This window comes from Coregonus clupeaformis, unplaced genomic scaffold (genome assembly GCF_020615455.1).
Source record: "Coregonus clupeaformis isolate EN_2021a unplaced genomic scaffold, ASM2061545v1 scaf2075, whole genome shotgun sequence".
Lineage (NCBI taxonomy): Eukaryota > Metazoa > Chordata > Actinopteri > Salmoniformes > Salmonidae > Coregonus > Coregonus clupeaformis.
In genome coordinates this window covers 82,265-90,064 of record NW_025535529.1, presented here as the reverse complement: position 1 = coordinate 90,064, position 7,800 = coordinate 82,265, and positions in this window count along the sequence as shown.

Below are 7,800 nucleotides of genomic sequence, written 5' to 3'. Positions count from 1 at the left end.
CTCTCTCAGAGGAATTTACATTTACATTACATTTTAGTCATTTAGCAGACGCTCTTATCCAGAGGGACTTACAGGAGCAATTAGGGTTAAGTGCCTTGCTCAAGGGCACATTTACGTCATTTAGCAGACGCTCTTATCCAGAGCGACTACAAATTGGTGCATTCACCCTATAGCCAGTGGGATAACCACTTTACAATTATACTTCTTTTTTTTTTTTTGGGGGTTTTTTTTGTAGAAGGATTACTTTATCCTATCCCAGGTGTTCCTTAAAGAGGCGGGGTTTCAAATGTCTCCGGAAGGTGGTGAGTGACTCCGCTGTCCTGGCGTCGTGAGGGAGCTTGTTCCACCATTGGGGTGCCAGAGCAGCGAACAGCTTTGACTGGGCTGAGCGGGAACTATGCTTCCGCAGAGGAAGGGAGCCAGCAGGCCAGAGGTGGATGAACGCAATGCCCTCGCCTGGGTGTAGGGACTGATCAGAGCCTGAAGGTCACGGAGGTGCCGTTCCCCTCACTGCTCCATAGGCAAGCACCATGGTCTTGTAACGGATGCGAGCTTCAACTGGAAGCCAGTGGAGTGTGCGGAGGAGGGGGGTGACGTGAGAGAACTTGGGAAGGTTGAACACCAGACGGGCTGCGGCATTCTGGATGAGTTGTAGGGGTTTAATGGCACAGGCAGGGAGCCCAGCCAACAGCGAGTTGCAGTAATCCAGACGGGAGATGACAAGTGCCTGGATTAGGACCTGTGCCGCTTCCTGTGTAAGGCAGGGTCGTACTCTCCGAATGTTTTAGAGCATGAACCTGCAGGATCGGGTCACCGCCTTGATGTTAGCGGAGAACGACAGGGTGTTGTCCAGGGTCACGCCAAGGCTCTTCGCACTCTGGGAGGAGGACACAACGGAGTTGTCAACCGTGATGGCGAGATCATGGAACGGGCAGTCCTTCCCGGGAGGAAGAGCAGCTCCGTCTTGCCAGGGTTCAGCTTGAGGTGGTGATCCGTCATCCATACTGATATGTCGGCCAGACATGCAGAGATGCGATTCGCCACCTGGTTATCAGAAGGGGGAAAGGAGAAGATTAGTTGTGTATCGTCAGCGTAGCAATGATAGGAGAGGCCATGTGAGGATATGACAGAGCCAAGTGACTTGGTGTATAGGGAGAAAAGGAGAGGGCCTAGAACTGAGCCCTGGGGGACACCAGTGGTGAGAGCACGTGGTGCGGAGACAGCTTCTCGCCACGCCACTTGGTAGGAGCGACCGGTCAGGTAGGACGCAATCCAGGGAGTGAGCCGCGCCGGAGATGCCCAGCTCGGAGAGGGTGGAGAGGAGGATCTGATGGTTCACTGTATCAAAGGCAGCAGACAGGTCTAGAAGGACAAGAGCAGAGGAGAGAGAGTTAGCTTTAGCAGTGCGGAGAGCCTCCGTGACACAGAGAAGAGCAGTCTCAGTTGAATGACCAGTCCTGAAACCTGACTGGTTTGGATCAAGAAGGTCATTCTGAGAGAGATAGCAAGAGAGTTGGCTAAAGACGGCACGCTCAATAGTTTTGGAAAGAAAAGAAAGAAGGGATACTGGTCTGTAGTTGTTGACATCAGTGGGATCGAGTGTTGGTTTTTTGAGAAGGGGTGCAACTCTCGCTCTCTTGAAGACGGAAGGGACATGGCCAGCGGTCAAGGATGAGTTGATCAGCGAGGTGAGGTAGGGGAGAAGGTCACCGGAGATGGTCTGGAGAAGAGAGGAGGGGATGGGGTCAAGCGGGCAGGTTGTTGGGAGGCCTGCAGTCACTAGTCGCAAGATTTTATCTGGAGAGAGAGGGGAGAAAGAAGTCAAAGCAAAGGGTAGGGCAGTGTGAGCAGGACCAGCAGTGTCATTAGACTTAACAAACGAGGATCGGATGTCGTCAACCTTCTTTTCAAAGTGGTTGACAAAGTCATCCACAGAGAGGGAGGAGGGGGGGATTCAGCAGTGAGGAGAATGTGGCAAAGAGCTTCCTAGGGTTAGAGGCAGATGCTTGGAATTTAGAGTGGTAGAAAGTGGCCTTAGCAGCAGAAACAGATGAAGAAAATGTAGAGAGGAGGGAGTGAAAAGATGCCAGGTCGGCAGGGAGTTTAGTTTTCTTCCATTTCCGCTCAGCTGCCCGGAGCTCTGTTCTGTGAGCTCACAATGAGTCATCAAGCCACAGAGCTGGAGGGGAGGACCGAGCCGGCCGGGAGGATAGGGGACACAGGGAGTCAAAGGATGCAGAAAGGGAGGAGAGGAGGGTTGAGGAGGCAGAATCAGGAGATTGGAGGGAGAAGGATTGAGCAGAGGGAAGAGATGATAGGATGGAAGAGGAGAGAGTAGTGGGAGAGAGAGAGCGAAGGTTGCGGCGGCGCGTTACCATCTGTGTAGGGGCAGAGTAGTAGTGTTGGAGGAGAGCGAGAGAGAAAAGGATACAAAGTAGTGGTCGGAGACATGGAGGGGAGTTGCAGTGAGATTAGTAGAAGAGCAACATCTAGTAAAGATGAAGTCAAGCGTATTGCCTGCCTTGTGAGTGGGGGGATGGTGAGAGGGTGAGGTCAAAAGAGGAGAGGAGTGGAAAGAAGGAGGCAGAGAGAAATGAGTCAAATGTAGACGTGGGGAGGTTGAAATCCCCCAAAACTGTGAAGGGTGAGCCATCCTCAGGAAAGGAACTTATCAAGGCGTCAAGCTCATTGATGAACTCTCCAAGGGAACCTGGAGGGCGATAGATGACAAGGATATTAAGCTTAAATGGGCTAGTGACTGTGACAGCGTGGAATTCAAATGAGGAGATAGACAGATGGGTTAGGGGAAAAATTGAGAATGACCACTTGGGAGAGATGAGGATTCCTGTGCCACCAACCCTCTTACCGAAGCTCTCGGGGTATGCGAGAACACATGGTCAGACGAGGAGAGAGCAGTAGGAGTAGCAGTATGTTCAGTGGTAATCCATGTTTCCGTCAGCGCCAGGAAGTCGAGGGACTGGAGGGTAGCATAGGCTGGGATGAAGTCAGCCTTGTTGGCGGCAGAACGGCAGTTCCAGAGGCTGCCTGAGACCTGGAACTCCAGGTGTGTGGTGCGTGCAGGGACCACCAGGTTAGAGAGGCAGCAGCCACGCGGTGTGAGGCGTTTGTGTAGCCTGTGCGGAGAGGAGAGAACAGGGATAGGCAGAGGCATAGTTGACAGGCTGCAGCAAATGGCTACAATAATGCAGAGGAGATCGGAATGAAATGAACTAAACATCAGGGAAAGGAGAGAGCAGGCCTCCCTCACCAAAAAAAATAAATATATATAACTCTCCCAACTTCCACCTCAGAAACTATAATTGTTTCACTGAACCACCCCAGTAAAACTCTCCCAACTTCCACTTTAGAAATTAGAATTGTTGTAAACTACAGCAGACTGTTATCAGTAGCTGTAATTAAGTACAGCAGCTACCAACCACCTAACGTTAATGCCTCGGATGAGTTTAGAAAAACAGCTGAATGGTAGCAGCTAGCTGGCTCAATCACAGGTACTCTTAAGCATGAAATAACATTGGAAACAATTAACCACAGTTGCAAAAGTTACCAGTAGCTACCCGCTAGCTAGCTAGCTAGCTTTGTTGGTCCAAGTAGTGGGTAAGCTAGCCTCGTGCTTCGCCGGGGTCCGCCGAATACAGTCCTTACCTACAATAATTACCTACAATAACCTTCAATAACTACCTGAGTAAGCTACCTATAATACCAAACTACAATACCTACCTACAATCTAAATACATGGTTTAAGCTTAACTCAACACCATATAAGAAGCCAAGCTTACCTTTCATAATGCAGCAATGATTAAGCGTTGGGTAGCTAGCACAAAGATATTGTATTTAGCTACCACAGTACAGCCAGCTGGTAGTGTTGGCTGGCTAGCAATGGCTACTGTGTTGACTTTGTTTGAAAAACGGCGTCGCTGCGAACGAATGTAGCTGGCTAAAAGGATATTGTTTTTAGTTGCAACCGTTGCTAATAGCAACTCGCCAGCTAATCCAGGAGGTGAGTTAGCTAGCTAGCTTCGTGCTACACCCGGCACCGCCGAATACAAAAGTAACCTACAATAACTACACAACAGCTATCCACAACAGCCCACGATGCCTACCTATACTATTTAATAATATACAGCCCACGATGCCTACCTATAGTACCTAACTACAATCTAAATACATAGTTTAAGCCTTACTCGACAAAGCCCAAGCTATGTATAAAGCCAAACTGGCAGACTGCAATCAGTAGCCAAAATTAAGTACAGCAGCTACCAACCACCAAACGTTAATGATAATGAGGTTAGAAAAACAGCTGAAGGTGGCAGCTAGCTGGCTCAATTACAGGTACTCTTAAGCGTGAAATAACATTGGAAACAGCTAACCACAGTTGCTAAAAGTTACCGGTAGCTACCCGCTAGCTAGCTAGCTTTGTTGGTCCAAGTAGTGGGTAAGCTAGCCTCGTGCTTCGCCGGGGTCCGCCGAATACAGTCCTTACCTACAATAATTACCTACAATAACCTACAATAACTACCTGAGTAAACTACCTATAATACCTGACTACAATACCTGCCTACAATCTAAATACATGGTTTAAGCTTTACTCAACACCATATAAGAAGCCAAGCTTACCTCCTGCTAGAGAAAACACAACCTCTACCACCATCCTGGTCGTTGTGGACCGGTTCTCTAAGGCCTGTCGTCTTCTCCCTATGTCGGGTCTTCCTACTGCCCTACAGACCGCTGAGGCCCTATTTACCCACGTCTTCCGGCATTACGGGGTACCCGAGGATATAGTGTCTGATCGAGGCCCCCAGTTTACCTCCCGTGTTTGGAGAGCGTTCATGGAGCGGTTGGGGGTCTCGGTTAGCCTTACCTCAGGGTACCACCCGGAGAGTAACGGGCAGGTAGAACGTGTCAACCAGGATGTGGGTAGGTTTCTGAGGTCGTATTGCCAGGGCCGGCCGGAGGAGTGGGCACGGTACATTCCCTGGGCCGAGATGGCCCAGAACTCTCTCCGCCACTCCTCTACCAACCTATCCCCCCTTCCAATGTGTGTTAGGTTACCAGCCGGTTCTGGCACCTTGGCAGCAGAGCCAGATCGAGGCCCCTGCGGTGGATGATTGGATGAGGCGCTCGGAAGAGACGTGGAACGCTGCCCACGTCCACCTGCAGCGGGCCGTCCTTCATCACAAGGCGAGCGCCGATCTCCACCGCAGTGAGGGGCCGGTGTACGCACCCGGAGATCGAGTCTGGCTCTCTACCAGAAACCTACCCCTCCGCCTGCCCTGCCGGAAGCTGGGTCGGCGGTTTGTGGGGCCCTTTAAAGTCCTGAGAAGATTGAACGAGGTGTGTTATAGGTTACATCTACCTGTTGAGTATAAGAATATTAACCCCTCGTTCCATGTGTCTCTTCTCAGGCCGGTGGTAGCTGGTCCACTCCAGGACAATGAGATAGGGGAGACTCCTCCGCCCCCACTGGACATCGAGGGGGCTCCGGTGTACACCGTTCAGTCCATCTTGGACTCAAGACGCCGGATGGGGGGTCTCCAGTATCTCGTGGAGTGGGAGGGGTACGGCCTGGAGGAGCGGTGCTGGGTGCCGCGGAGGGACATCCTAGACCCATCTCTCCTGTCGGAGTTCCACCGGGACCATCCTGCGCGCCCTGCTCCGCGTCCTCCTGGTTGTCCCCGAGGCCGGGGTCGGCGCACGGCTGGAGCCGCGCGTCAACGGGGGGGTACTGTCACGGTTTCGGCCGAGGCTGCTCCTCCTCCTGGTTCGGACAGGCTTCGGCGGTCGTCGTCCCCGGAGTACTAGCTGCCACCGATCTATGTTTCATGTTCGTTTGGTTTTGTCTTGATGTTGTACACCTGTGTCTTGTTAGTCCTCGTTAGTGTCCTATTTAGTTCTCGTTGTGTGTGTTTGTCTTTGTGTGTGATTGCTCTTCTGTTTTGTGTTGGAGCTACGTACTTCCCTCCAGTGTTTTGGAGAGGTTTTTCACACATGTTAGTGCGCCGTTGGTTTGACGCCTGTGTGCGCCGTTATTTCGCCTTCGGGCTTATTGTGCTTAAAGTCTTTTTGGACTGAGCTTCTGCGTCCTGCGCTTGATTCATGCACCAAACCCACCTTCAGCACCCCTTGACAGTAAGTCTAAACCACGCTCAAGCGTCTACTCTGATTGGCCAGCAGAGAGGTCGGAAACTCTCTCTCTGTAAGAGTATTTGAGGAAGAATCTAAAACAATGGATTTAGTTATCTGAAGTGCCCTGCGAGGTATTTCAAGGAGCCCGTATATACGAAATAATCATATTTTCCATTGAAGGTTTTTGCATTAATTAAAATAACTAGTATATCTTAGAAGTCGTGTTGACCTCTTTTGTTCCTAATGCCAGATTTGAATTGACGCAACTTTGACAGGTGATAAACAAACAATAAACCGCACACCCAGAGGCAGCGTTTCTAGTGGGCAGAGACTTTAACGCGGAGAGACTTACAGTACAACCGTTATACCTCACTTCTACCAACACGTCTCTGCACATGTCGAGAGACAAATTTGAGGTGACAGAGAGTGACATTCAATACCGCCTTACACACTCTTGCCTGCATCTAGCTGATATAGGGTGTAATCATTAGTAGTCCAACAGTTGCAAACTAGAGTTTCTATTGGACAAATTCATGTATGTTTATCCCTGTTTTGTTCCATTTGCTTCCGTTTATGAAACCATTTTCAACAGAATCGGCGGAATGAATACACCCCTGAAACACGTAAACAGAGTTCACTTTCATAACAGACACGTTGTATTCCTTCTCTTCCCTTCGCTTGTGGAATTCAATGCACAACACATCAGCTGTATGTGACCAGGCGAAGAAACCTTTCCAAGCCAAACCGCTAAACCCAGCCTACATTGTTGTCCCCATAAGTAACGTCATAGTCAGCATAGCTAATAGAACTAACGCATTAGTAAACACGCTACAATCATGCAGTAACATTAGTGTACAGTCAGTAAGCAGTTACACCGGCGGACCCCAGTGGCAATAAATTAGTAATACCAAAAGCTTATCTTGACTTGGAAGAGTTCCAGTGTTGTGTTGGAAAGTCATAGCCACCTAGCTAACATAGCATCCCTCTGTTTGAGCAGGGTGTTTCAGTATGCTAAACTAGCAAGCTGCATTTCCTAGCTAAGTAAGTGAAAGTGAAAAAGAAATGATGAAATCTCTCTCTCGCTATTTCTCTCGTTTCTCCTTCATTTTGGAAGAAATTATTTTGTTCAAAACTTTTCAACTATTCTCTTTCTCTCTCTTTGAGTCAACTACTCACCACATTTTATATACTGCAGTGCTCGCTAGCTGTAGTTTATGCTTTTAGTACTAGATTAATTATCTGATCCTTTGATTGGATGAACAACATGTTAGTTCATGCTGCAGGAGCTTTGATAGGCTGGAGAACGTCCTTCGGAATTTGTCATAATTACTGTGTAACTCTACGGAAGGGGGTGAGAACTATGAGCCTCCTAGGTTTTGTCAATGTAACCAGTGGAGGACGGAAGCTATCTGTCCTCCGGCTTCACCATGGTGCTACCCTACATAGTGCTGTTGAGGCTACTGTAGACCTTTGCAAAATACTGTGTTTTAATCAGTTACTTGGTGATGTGATTAAATTGAGCATAGGTTTATGTAAAAAGGATCACTTTTTTAATGTTTTACCATTTTAATTTTCATGAAATTCACTGAGGAGGATGGCCCTCCCCTTCTTCCTCTGAAGAGCCTACACTGGTATTGACTGCAGCTGAAATGCTTC